The sequence below is a fragment of the Pinus tabuliformis genome, chromosome 1_1 (genome assembly GCF_031772625.1).
Source record: "Pinus tabuliformis cultivar Carrire ecotype Pingquan chromosome 1_1, CPIR1, whole genome shotgun sequence".
NCBI lineage: Eukaryota > Viridiplantae > Streptophyta > Pinopsida > Pinales > Pinaceae > Pinus > Pinus tabuliformis.
In genome coordinates, this window is record NC_142297.1 from 539,082,530 (window position 1) to 539,095,591 (window position 13,062).

At 34.2% G+C, this 13,062-nt stretch overlaps 1 pseudogene; it reads left to right on the forward strand.

Moving 5' to 3' along the window:
• The first annotated feature begins 1,840 nt into the window (after positions 1-1,840).
• On the forward strand, positions 1,841-3,808 carry LOC149214185 (phospholipase A1-Igamma2, chloroplastic pseudogene; annotated as a pseudogene).
• The last annotated feature ends 9,254 nt before the right edge of the window (positions 3,809-13,062 follow it).

The following is a 13,062-nucleotide window of genomic DNA, read 5'->3' on the forward strand; positions in this document are numbered from 1 at the left end:
CTGCCAAAAGAAGACAAGCACACATTAAAGGGGAGCTAGTAATTTTTTTTATTGATGAACTGTATTAACAGTCACTCATTGATGAAGACCTTTTATAAGGGAAGGACATGAAGTTAAATCTGCTATAACAGCAGAAAAGAAATGGGGGCAGCGCTCAAATGTAAAGAGCAGCAGCGCAAGAAGAAAAGTATGCAGAGCATGGAGACCCTCACAGCAGTGGGAAGACAACATAAAACAACAGCTTGAATTTTTTTTTATGGAGTACATGCATTGAAATGCATAGCAATGGAAGGTAGTTTCCTTCTATGTAATGTGAGAGAATATACTCACAGCAGAATGAGTGTAATGCACAGCAGATGAAATGTTTTGTATTGGGAATGAAAATGCAAAGCAATGAGAAGAAAATGAGAAGAAGGCAAAACGCAACAGAACATAAATGCCCAGTGGCTGAGAATGCAATGAAATTTTTCACACAGCAGTGAAAAATGTAATTTTTTTTGTATGCAATGCAACATGCATAGAAATTCATAAAGAAAAACAGGGACAACAGATTTTTAATGCACATGGGTGAATGATAATGTGTGGCAGCAGAAAAATGAAAGGAATTGCACAGTAGTGCATTGTGTAAAAAAATGAAACTGAAGATTGTTTGAAGCAAGGGTGTAAAAAGTAACAGCCCGTGTTATTTTTTGTGTGGAGAATGAAGTGCCAAGAGTATGGGCACAGCAGCATGATGAAACAAAAGGCAGCCATAGTGCAAATTGCAGAGGCAACGCAGCAGCAAATAAAAACCCAGCGATGATAGTCTATGGTTATGGGTATGGACAGCAGTGAATATGAAAAATGCAGTAGCAAGAAGTTATGGACAGCAGCATGATGGCAAGAAGGAGAAACACACAGCAATGCAAATAAGAAAATGCAGCAGCATAAAGTTTTGTTGAAGAAATGAGATGTAATGGACAGCAGCACATGCAAAAGAAATTTTCCTTACAGCGGTAAAGGTAAATGTAATGAATTTGTTGTTCATTGAATTGAAATGCAACATATGCAACATCAGTGAGTGTAAGAAATGTTTACACACTGCAGTGTAAATTTGTAAGTTGAGACAGTGTAATTGTTCCAGAAAAGACAGAGTATTTTGTCTTTGAAAAGTGCACAAGCAGTGCAAGTGTAGACACAGCAGTGTGGGGTAGACACAGTAAAGAAGATGGCACAACAGTGCAGCCGAGAATATGCATCAGCATAAAAGAACATTGTAATGAGTTTGCACACACAGCAGTGCAATGATTGTTTGTTTTGGAGCTGCATTTGAAGCAGTCATTTGGTGAATCCATCTGTTAAGAGGAAGATGTTTTTATAACAGATGAATCCCTCTATCATGAGGAAGGTTCTCTTCAGCACATTGTAATGGTGAATCCCTCTGTCATGAGGAAGGTGCTCTTCAGCACATTGAAATGGTGAATCCATCTGTCAAGAGGAAGGTGCTCTTAAGCACAGTGACATGGTGAATCCCTCTGTCATGAGGAAGGTGCTCTTAAGCACAGTTTCAGGTGAATCCCTCTATTAAGAGGAAGACAAATTTGTTTGTTTGTGAACTGCATCAGAAGTAGTTGGTGAATCCCTCTATTTGAGGAAGATATCTTTGTAACAGCAGTACTGAGGAATCCCTCTATGTGAGGAAGTGCTTGGGTATGTCCTAATGCCCAGCAGTTGAAATTAAAGGGGAGTGTTGGAATATTAATTCTAACTGCATGGCAGTTTTCGAACGAAACCGCCTTGGTCTCCCCGCACCACCATTTGCAGAAGGTGGTATCCGTAGCAGGGGCCCCGACACAATCAAATGGCGCCACGCGCCCCGTGTACAAACAAGAAACCGCTTGCTCCCCGGACGCTAAGGGTCGATTCGTTTGCCCGTGACGTTGTGCGAATTGCGTCGGATCAACGCAGCAGACCCAGATCCGAGTCAACCTGTGCGGATGTTAACGACAGTCTCCATGCAGCGCCGTACCAGCAGATGTGGCAGCCAACTCAGCAGTCGTGGCAGCGTCAGGCGTCAAGTCAGAACTTTGCATGGAGTATAAGGCATTGTGTTTGACCGCCGAAGGAAGTTAATGAATTTAATGGTTGATCGTAGGAAGTTGGTTGATGCCTTAATTTTGTTACGACACATAAGTTTTTTTTTATATATGCATTTTATATGTTTTTCGATACAATGTAGTATTGAGGCTGCGTGTGTGATATGTAAAAAAAAGGGAAAACATGTATTGAGCCCGCGCGCTGAGGTTAAACAGAGAGCAGGGGAAAAGAATATGGTGTAGTGACTGCGCGTGTGGTAGTTTTAGGGTGTCTGCGCGTTGAATTTTTTTTGGTAGTTTTTGTACTGTGCCTTCGCACGATGTATGGGTGTGCGGTAGTTTTATGCATTTTTATATATGCTGTGGTGTAAAGACTATGTGCAGTAGTTTTTATGGGTATGGTGGCTGCGCACGGTGGTGCGTTGTATTTTTTTTATAGAACATGTATTGAACGCACAACAGTGCGAGATATAGAACAGGGGATGTAATGCTTTTGTTGCCCATTGTAAAATTGAAGTTTATGTAATTCCCACAGCAGTGGAAGACCAGAAGTGAGAGAGAGACAAAGTTTCTCCAGTGAATCCCTCTCTGCGCAGAGGATGAAGTTTGTAACATTTTTGTTTTTTTTAATCAATAGATATCTTTTATGCTGTGTAATGGACTGTTATGAGTCATTTTGTTTTTAATAGCTTCGCTGTGCAAAGGTCCTGGAAGAAATGAAACAAAGCATTGGCTCTGTGGTATTTGTTTGTGTGGTTTTGGTATTTTCCCATTTAAAAATACCCAACACTTACTACGGGTATCGCGTCACCAAGTATTTGTATAGTGAGACTGATATTATATTGGGGAGGCAGACAGAGCAATCTATTTGGATTGGCTTTACTGCGGTCTGCACAGATGCTCAACAAATACGAAGAGCGGGCCGGAGAGATATTATAATAGCGTGGAGAGGAACCCAAACATCTCAAGAATGGATACAAGATCTCACAGATGTTTTAGTTCCTGCTCGATTATCAACTACTAATGGTCTCAACGAAAAGGGCGTCCGAGTAGAGAAGGGATTTCTAAATTGTTATAATTCTACAGGAGAAACTGCTCGTTCAGAAGTTACAAGACTCTTAGATAAATACAAGGACGAGGCCTTGAGTGTTACTTTAACTGGGCACAGTTTAGGAGCTGCTCTCGCAACCTTATGCTCATATGATGTTAAACAAATTCTGAACTTACATTCACCGGCACGCCCTATATCTATTACTGTGTTTGCATTCGCCTCTCCACGCGTAGGGAATAGAACCTTCGCCCAAAGAATGGAAGAACTTGGCGTTAAGTTGCTTCGTTTGGTGAATAAGAACGACATTGTTCCCAAATTTCCTGGACTTATTGTGAATGAGAGTTCATGGGGATGGTTCAGAAAATTGTTGAATTGGCTTCCCTGGGCATATTTTCATGTGGGGGTTGAAGTTATTTTGGACAACAATAACTCCCCCTTTCTGAAACATACCTGCAATCTTGTTAACGCTCACAATATAGAGGTGTATCTTCACCTGATCGACGGTTATGTAGGAGAGGGTAAACCTTTCATATCTTCTGGAAGAGACCCTACTCTTGTCAATAAGAGCTGCGACTTACTGATCGAAAACCTTGGCATTCGTCCTCATTGGTTCCAGCAGCAACAGGAAGATGGAATTTGTAAGGCTGAATATGGCTACTCTAGTATTCACGAAACCCCATGAAGAAATTGTATCGGGCTGTTTCCATGATGTATATGCCCTTTGTTAGCTGTATCTGTCATAGAATGAGGTTGTCAGCCAATCAGTGATCTGTTAGCGAAAGAGTGGTTAGTTGATCATCCAATCCAATGCATTCCAATCATATGTGATCATAAAATAGATAATGCAAATCCAAAGCATTCCATTGTTATTAGGGCACATGAATATGTTGGATGACCATAATAGTATCTATTATTTTATCATCATCAATTGAAACGGCTTTGTGGATGCTAAGGCTGTGGGGGCAAACAATATGCACTCACGAACAGAGTAATCAATGCTTGTTATATGATAAACGTAAGGCTGCACCGTAATAATAATTAATAGAGAAAATAGTTACGTTGTTGTAATTTTTTCCTTAGTTTAGGATTAGTTTCTATAATTATGGGGTTTGGGTGCAACTTCCTATTTCCTAGTATTGTATTTATTGATGTAATCTTTGATTGATTGATGAATAGAGTGGACGAGAGTGATCTCTCAAGTTTTGTGAGTGTAGTCTCCAGGTGCAGGCCACACCTGAGAGCTGCATCTCTTTCTTTTCAATTCTGTTCACATTTTATCTTGGTATCAGAGCTCAAATTGAGTGAGCCTGATCTTTTGTCACCTGTGAGGCTGAAGTGCCTGTAGTAGCTTGTTCACATTTTATCTACAATATGTATTTTAACGTAGTGTAATACATGTTATATAAGTTTGGGATATACTCTAGGAAGTATTTAGACCTACATGTCATTATATTGATTGATTGTTAGGTTTTACATTATGTAGGGACAATTATAGTTTAAAACTATGAATATTGTGTGTTCGGTATTTAAATATGTATTAATAAATAAAGGATGTTAATCTCATTTAATAAAAAATTATCTAAATTTTAAACAAAATCATTTTCCAGTAAAGTGGAAAAAATATTTATTAATAAATAAAGGAAATTAATTTAATTTAATACAAAAATATTCAAATTTTAACCAAAATCATTTTCTATTACAATTAAAGGACGATATTTAATTATTAAATCTGAATTAAATAATTAGGAATAAAGTAAAATTTACAAATTAATGAAAATATTAGAAATATTATAACATCAAGATTTAAGAAGGAATTCTGATAAAAAATTAAAGGATGAAAGATGATTAAAATATTATCAAAAAGTGATTAACCTTGATTTATAAAACCAGAAATATTTATTTATTTTGACTAGCATAAGTAAGACTATCGACATTGTTAAAATAACAATTGATTTTCAAAAGCTTCATAATCAATGTAGACATTATACAATTTCCGAAGTACCATGGATTGGAAAAATTGGTATCTTTATAGCACTGAGAAGGATGAAGATGAAAACTAAATTTTTCTTTAAATGTCTTCCAAAAGCCCATATTAGACCTCAATCTTAAAATATTTGTCATAATATCAACCTTCATAACCTTCTAATCCATTAAAACTATGATGATCATCTCAATAATCCTATAAATTAAATGTAAACTCAAAGAATATTAACCATCATCATTATTATCATTACCATCAACAATTATACTTTTTTTTTATAAGCTTGGCAAGACTACATCTTCAACATGTCCAATATATCAGGCGAATCTGGGGGAAATTGAACTGGTGACTTCACATCAAGGAGTGTCTTAACTCATGACACAATCACCGTCTATCCAAAACCCCATGGACTTTCCGTTATCAACAATTATACTTAAAAAAATGACCATCATACTAATTAACTAACTTATCCATTAATTTTAACTTTTTGTATAAAAATTTCACCGGGTCCAAAAGATAATCTCTTTTTTATTCTTCCTACTAAATAAAAATGTTTTTAAGATATACCCTTTATAGGGATAAATCCTATTAATAACTAGAATTCGAAATACATACAATATTCTAAAAGTAAATAAATATTCTAAAAGTAAATAAACTTAAAAAAATGAGAAATCACTATTCCTTAAATTTTCATTAACATTGTATACATCTATAACAAGGAAATGTTGCTACTCAATTTCTATATGCTTATCAATTGTTAAACCAACTGATAATACCACTTCTTAAACCATATTCAAATACATAAAAGGGTCACTAACCATATTCTTTAGTTGTATGCATTTCTTCCTCAACCCTAGCATTTATAATCAAAATGGTTTCGCTGAACCTAAGTCATCATCCTATGTTGGTATTTTTGTTGTTGTGCTATAAATGACCATCCGAACTCAAAATCTACGGAGCCCTCCTTTTCCTTTTTAGTTCTAGTACTGCATCATGAACAACTCCCTTCATACTTGTCGCTCTAGTTCACTGTAACAAAATTCCTTAATAGATAACAAAAAATGGTGTGTTCTCTCCACATGGCAACAATTCCACGACTTAGATGAAAGCAGGTAGAAGTTGTCCAGAGCATAGAATCTTCGTCCTGGCTTCTAAGTGATCTCTATTCTTTCCTGAATTCACTAAAATTGGTGAGATGTGGGAAACCCGCTACCCATACTTGTTAAAATACCAAATGAGATTTCAACGTGAAGCTCACATAACCTAGATCTTCTATCTAAACCATTAAGTGAATTGAGCAAGCAAGTGCGATAGTAATAGGACCTCCAAGATAACAGCCAAAGTTTAAACTGGCCCTTTAAACAAAAAAAGACCCCCGTGTAGCTTTTATTGTTTATGAATACGGCTTGAAATCATCGTTCTTGATTAGTTGGATATAAATTATTTATTATTTTTTTATTATTTTATTTATTAATTTTTATTGATATTATATTTAGAAAAGAAAAAAATTGTTATTATTTATTATATATATTTATATGTTTATTCTGAAGGTTTTTAGAATTTTAGTGTAATTATCCATAATTGTTAAATAAATGGTAGGATTTAATATCTATATAATATTTTGGTAATTGTTAACCATTATAATTATGATATTTTATTAAATTGGTTATTTAAAAAAATGTAATCATAAACTATAGTATTGTAACAAAGCCTATTTACAAGTTAAAAATCTCTATAACAAAATAGTAGTGAATTTGCATCATAAAATACATATATAAATTAATAATAATAATAATTTTAAATTAAAGTTATAATTTAATTATTTTTTAAGAATTTATTTAACCTTAAAAATGTGAGATGTATTACAAGTGCTTAATGTATATAGACACAATTATTTATTTATATGGTTGAGTTAATTTAAATTATATCAAAAGATGATTAGTGGATTAATTTATTTGCACGTCTTTTAGCTCTTTTGGTCTCCACCACTACACAAGATACAACATTTCATAGATACTACTAGCTGGACAATTATAACATGCTTTAAGATACTTGAACCCACACAATTGGCAAAACAAATTGTTCACCAAACCAGTTAAACAAACATCATTAGTAATAAAACCAACACAATCGCATTACCAACAAGCACAGTAGTAACTATTAGATGTATAAGAGTTATTAAACATCTAAGAGAAATTTAATATTAATTGTTATATAATTATAATAATTAGGTTTTATAATATTAAGTTTAAAATATAAGATTTTAATATTGAGTATTAATATTAGGGTTTTAGTATTGGGTTTTAGTGATGACGATGATGATGATAGTGGTTAATGTCCACCGAGATCAAATTGGTCTATCGGACCTATAATTTTCTTATTTTTTAATTGTTTGGCTCCTTGTCTTTCTTGTCTTTCTTGGCGAGATTGGTCTTGTAGCTTCCTTTTTGTTCTCTACGGTCTTCCAGCTTCCTTTATCTTGCATCTCCTTTATCTCTTTTGGTTCTTGGGACATTGGTGTCTTAACTTTGCGATTTATTGTGTTCATCCTTTTGAAGATAGTCGGAGAAGAAGTTTGGTGTGGGAGATCCGATTTGCTGTTAAATGAAGATTTATTTTGTGGGGCATTCGAATCCTGATAACTGTTGATGCTTGAGGGGTTGTAGAGTTCACTTTTTTGTTGTTGGGCAGGGCTTTCTCCCTGCTTGTCTTGAGAGTTGTTTCTTTCTTTCCCGATTTCTTGTGATTCAGAGTTTTCTCTAGAGTATTCCTCTTTGATGAGAGTGTACTGTTCTTTTTGTGCTCCTTCCCACCATGTAGATCTGTGGTGGTTTTTTCTAGTAGAATTTTTCTGGGAGGCTTTTGGGAAATTTTTGGCTAGATGGTCTGTCTCAAAGCAAGATCGACATCGGAAGAGGACACTTTCATAATCGAGTCACACATAGTCTTTACTTGTTAGGTTTATTTCAACTGGGAATCCGGCATTGAAGTCCATTTCCACACAAATGCGCGCATAGGTGGTTCTGGCATATTCCTCTGTTTCTGGGCATCTACAGTAAAATTTCCCAATTGCATTTCCAATGGCTTTTAGCAATGAGAGATTCGAGAGATGCAAGGATGGGCTTGGCAATCTCACCCAAACTGGTGCTGACGTTATGACTGCTGTTAAGGGATCGAATGATGGGTTCCATGGCTTTATGAATAGGCTTGAGTTTTCCAAAACCAAGGGCTAGAATCTAGAATACATTATCTACTTTCATGATTTTCAAAATCTACTATAAAGAAACCCCTAGCATAAAGTTAGATATTAATTTCATCAAAAATGACAGGCTTCCATACCTCTGAAATCCAATTGTGGAGAGCTGTCAGTCGCAGCCAAAAACCATTGGACCGACGGATTATGGCACTTTTAGAAAACTTCAAAGCCTGATCAAGTGAGGCCTGGACCACCTGGACAGTGGGAGCTGAAGCTTCACTGACGATATGAGCATGTGCTTGCCCCCTCTAGAAGTGAACGGAACTGAGCCAGCAGCTATTTTCACGAAGCTCGGAGGCATATTTTACTTGCCCGTAAAACCCAGCCGCAGAGAAATAAGACAGAAGATTAGATCTAGATCTACGCACAGAAGATTGAATGGAAGATTAGATCTAGAACCCAGCTTCAGATAAATAAGGCAGAAAATTAGATCTAGATCTAGATCTTATGGCTATTTTCATGGTAAGTAGACATAAATAAAAAATTCAAGAAAATGAATAAATTTCAATTAAAATTATAACCATAATTTTTTTTTGTTATTTAATAAATTATTTAAATACTATTCTTAATATTATTAATAAAATGATTAAACTTTAATATTAACATCAAATTATTAGATGTATTAATATTAAGTTTAAATTTATTAATATTAACTTTGATTTTATTATTAAAATTAAACCAAAACATTATACTATAAAATATAAACTTAAAATCAATATTATTAAATTTAATATTAAAAAAATATTAAAGGTAAGAGTAAGAAACCTAAACATAATATTAATATAACGTAAAACCTAACATTGAAATGTGAAACTTGGTCAGAAATCATTACTGAATTCCCTAAATCGTAGAGATTATAGGAGTCTTCCTGCTTGAAAATAATATGGGTAAGTTATCTTTGAATAAATCAATATACACACCAAACAAGGGAACTATAGGGAGAGGATGTTAGTATCTTAATAGTACAACAAACAGTAAATATTCCCAAGAACTATAGATAGAGGTTGTTACTATCTTAATAGTATTGGAGAAATCTGTGTGCCATCATTCATTACTTGTAATACCATTCTTGCTTTCTTGAGGCTGTTAGTATCTTAATATTATTGGAGAAATTTGTGTGTCATCATTTTTTACTTGTAATACCACTCTTACTTTTTTTAGGTTGGGCTGTTATATAAAAGTGATTATATTTAATATTAATACTAATAATTGATTAGAAGTAGGACTCTAACATTGCATGTTTTATTACGTGAATATATGTGTTTGTTTTTAATGAGATGAAAAAAAATATTTTGAATAATAGAATTAATTATACGTTTTAAGAAATTCGTATTATAGATCTTATTATTTGTGTAAAGTGTTATTTTAATTTATATGTAGGTTATCTAGTGGGTTAGTCTTATTACTAATCTAAAGCAGTATGAAATGTTAAAGACATCTATAAAAATAGATGACTAAGTAGCTATCCAAACTATTGTAAGAATAATTGGTTCACGTCGTTTTACAGTGTCGCCGCACACCGCCATGACGCTTCAAATTCCAAACAGTCACCGTCGCCTGATCACATCGCCTCGTCTCGTCAGATTTGAAAGGCAAAAACTGATTAGAATGTGAAGAGGCAGCACTCCCTAGAAAATTACTTGTTTAATTGATGTAACCGACTTAATTTATGCTGTAAATAGAAGGATCATCGAGAGGCATGCATCATCCAGTCTCGGATTTCCTTCTTGTTTGTGTAATTCAGCAGCTGTAGTTGAGAAGTTCTTGGTCTGCTCTATTTCTTTCATCTGGTATCCTAGCTTAGGCTAAGAGAAATATTGAATATGTTCCTGTATGAGGTCGACATTTCTGCCATTCCAAGGGTGTCGTTCTTTGAAGAGTGTTGTTGTATTATTTTACTTGGAGATTCACATTCTCTTATAGTTTCTTTTTATCTGTTTTCTCACCTTCACTAAACATCTACTTGGAAGACAGAGCAGTTCGGTGGAACAGTTCAGGTGAGCGTTCGGTCACATTAAGAGATTAGCCGGACACCTTTTTGATCCATTAGATCAGAAGGAATCAATATGTGGCTATGACAAGTCTCGTTTCTAAAGGGACCAGAGCAATTCGTTGAAGGTCAAACATGCAAAGGTGATGTGGGTAATTCTTTTCTCAAATCCCTTTGTAAGTTTGAGAGGGAGTATTGTTTCAAGTCATATTGAAAACATGCTTTATCCTTGTGAAGTTTGTTTTTTTTTAATGATTCATATGTTGTATAAATAAAAGGTTTATTAAGGGAGTATAAATGTTTTAAAGACATAAGAGGTTGTTTTAAACTATTTGGAAGGGTATTGGGAAGTCATGTCCATCATTTTTAAAAGTAACTGAAAATAACATAGTGTAAAAGTTCTTTTAAATTTTATCTCAAGATTTCAATTATTTGTGACATATTTATACTACTCAGTCAATTCTTATTTTAACTATGAAAAGTTAAAAGTTATGATTCTTGGTTTATTTGAATGAGAACATTGTTGGGTTATCATGATCTTTGGGGATTTGTTACTCATGGGTATCCAAAGTCTATCAATGAGGTAGCTGAGATGGTTCTTACAAATATTGAATGAACGTTGTTAACCGAGAACAGAAAGAAGGACAATACACCTCTTGGCCTTATTCAACAAGTCTTAGATGATGTGTTACTTTCAAATGTCTCAAATGTAGATTTGTCAAAGAAGGCATGCGACACTCTTGAAACATGTTATGAGGGTGTAGAAAAACTAAAGAATGTCAAGTTGCAGAATTTGAGAAGGTATTTCGAGAATCTGAAAATGAAAGACAATGAAACTGTGGATGATTTTATGACTCAATTCATGAGTGTTGTTAATCAATTGAGACAATATGGCGAACACCTCTCAAACAACAGAGTGATCAAGAAAGGCCTTCGAAGTTTGCCAAATAAATTTGAAGTGATTGTTGTATCCATAGAAGAGTTCAAGGACACAAGTCAAATGAAAATTGAAGAGTTGACTGGTTCGTTTATTTCACATGAATCGAGGATGTCAAGATATGATGATAGCATGTTGGAGAATGCCTTCAAAATTAAACTACAATTTAATAGAGGAAAATGCAGAGGAAGATTGAGTAATAGAGGAAGAGGAGGCAGACTAGCTGATCAAAGGCATCCGTGAGATAATTCTGATCATGAAAAGAAATCTCATCAATGTCTTTCTAATTTAAGGGGGAGTAATAATATAACGTGGCATCGAGGAAATCAAGGGTATGATATGTCTTAAGTTGAATGTTATTATTGCAAAAGATATGCCCATTTTTCTACTAACTTATTGAAGAGGCAGATAGATGTTGGTAAGAAATCTACACACATCTCAGAAGAATTTGACGATAACCAGAAGCAAGTGTTTATGACTTGTAACATGACACCAGAATGTTGAATGATATTTGGTTTTTAGATAGCGGCTGCAACAATCACATGACTAGAAACAAATATTTGCTTTCCAATATAGACACTGGTATTCAGTCTGAAGTCATGTCGGGTAACGATATTAAGGTATGAATTAAAGGTAAAGGAGAGGTTGTTGTTTATATTAGAGATGGTTATAGAAGAAAAATTGATGATGTGTATTACGTACCTAGCTTAAAATTCAATTTGTTGAGCGTTGGACAACTCATAGAGAAAAGGTATAGAGTGTTATTCAAGAATAATGTTTGTACTATCATTGACAAATATCCAATCAAGTAGCTGATAGAAAGAGTAGAAATGACAAAGAATAGGATGTTTCTTCTTATAATGAGAAATGAATTGTCTCCCTCCTTGAATTCTTAAAAAACTAATAATTTCAACGAATCATTGTTATTGAATTTACGATATGGTCATTTATATTTTGGTGGTCTAGATTTGTTTCAAAACAAAAAAATTGTGAAAGGGTTACCCAGTATTCAATAACCAATTTTTAACTTTTAACTTTTATTGAAGACTACAATCGAGAAACATGGGTTTATCTTCTGAAACATAAATCTAAAGCATTTTATGTATTTAAAAGATTTGAAGCTATGGTTATAAAAAAAGTGGAAAGCATAATAAAATTTTGAGATCAGATAGAGGTGGTGAAGATATGTTAACATATTTCATTGAGTTTTGTCAATTGCATGGAATCAAGAGGCAGTTTACTGCATGTTATACTCCACAGCAAAATGGAATAGTTGAAAGGAAAAATTGAACTATTATGAATATGGCTCGAGGTATGTTGAAGGAAAACCATCTACCAAATGAACGTTGGGGAGAAGCATAAGCTTGTGTTGTTTATATTCTTAACATAAGTGTGAATAAGAGCATAAAGGACCGAGTTCCCAAAGAAGCCACAAATGGTAAGAGTTGTCATATATCTCATTTAAGAATTTTTGGATGTGTGGCTTATGCACATGTTCCTAAAGAATTGAGAAAGAAGTTATATGATAGAAGTGAGAAATGTATCTTTATTGGATACAGTAAGGAATCTAAAGCATATAGACTCTATAATCCCATCACCAAGAAATATATTATCAATAGAGATGTTGAATTCAAGGAAGAAGAAGCTTGGGATGGAATCATAGATAAATATGTTGCAGAGGGAGTCGTATTATCTCATGGAGATGATAATGAATATGAGACAGAAGTACAAGGTGGACAATCGATTCAATATACACCTATTGCAAGCACTTC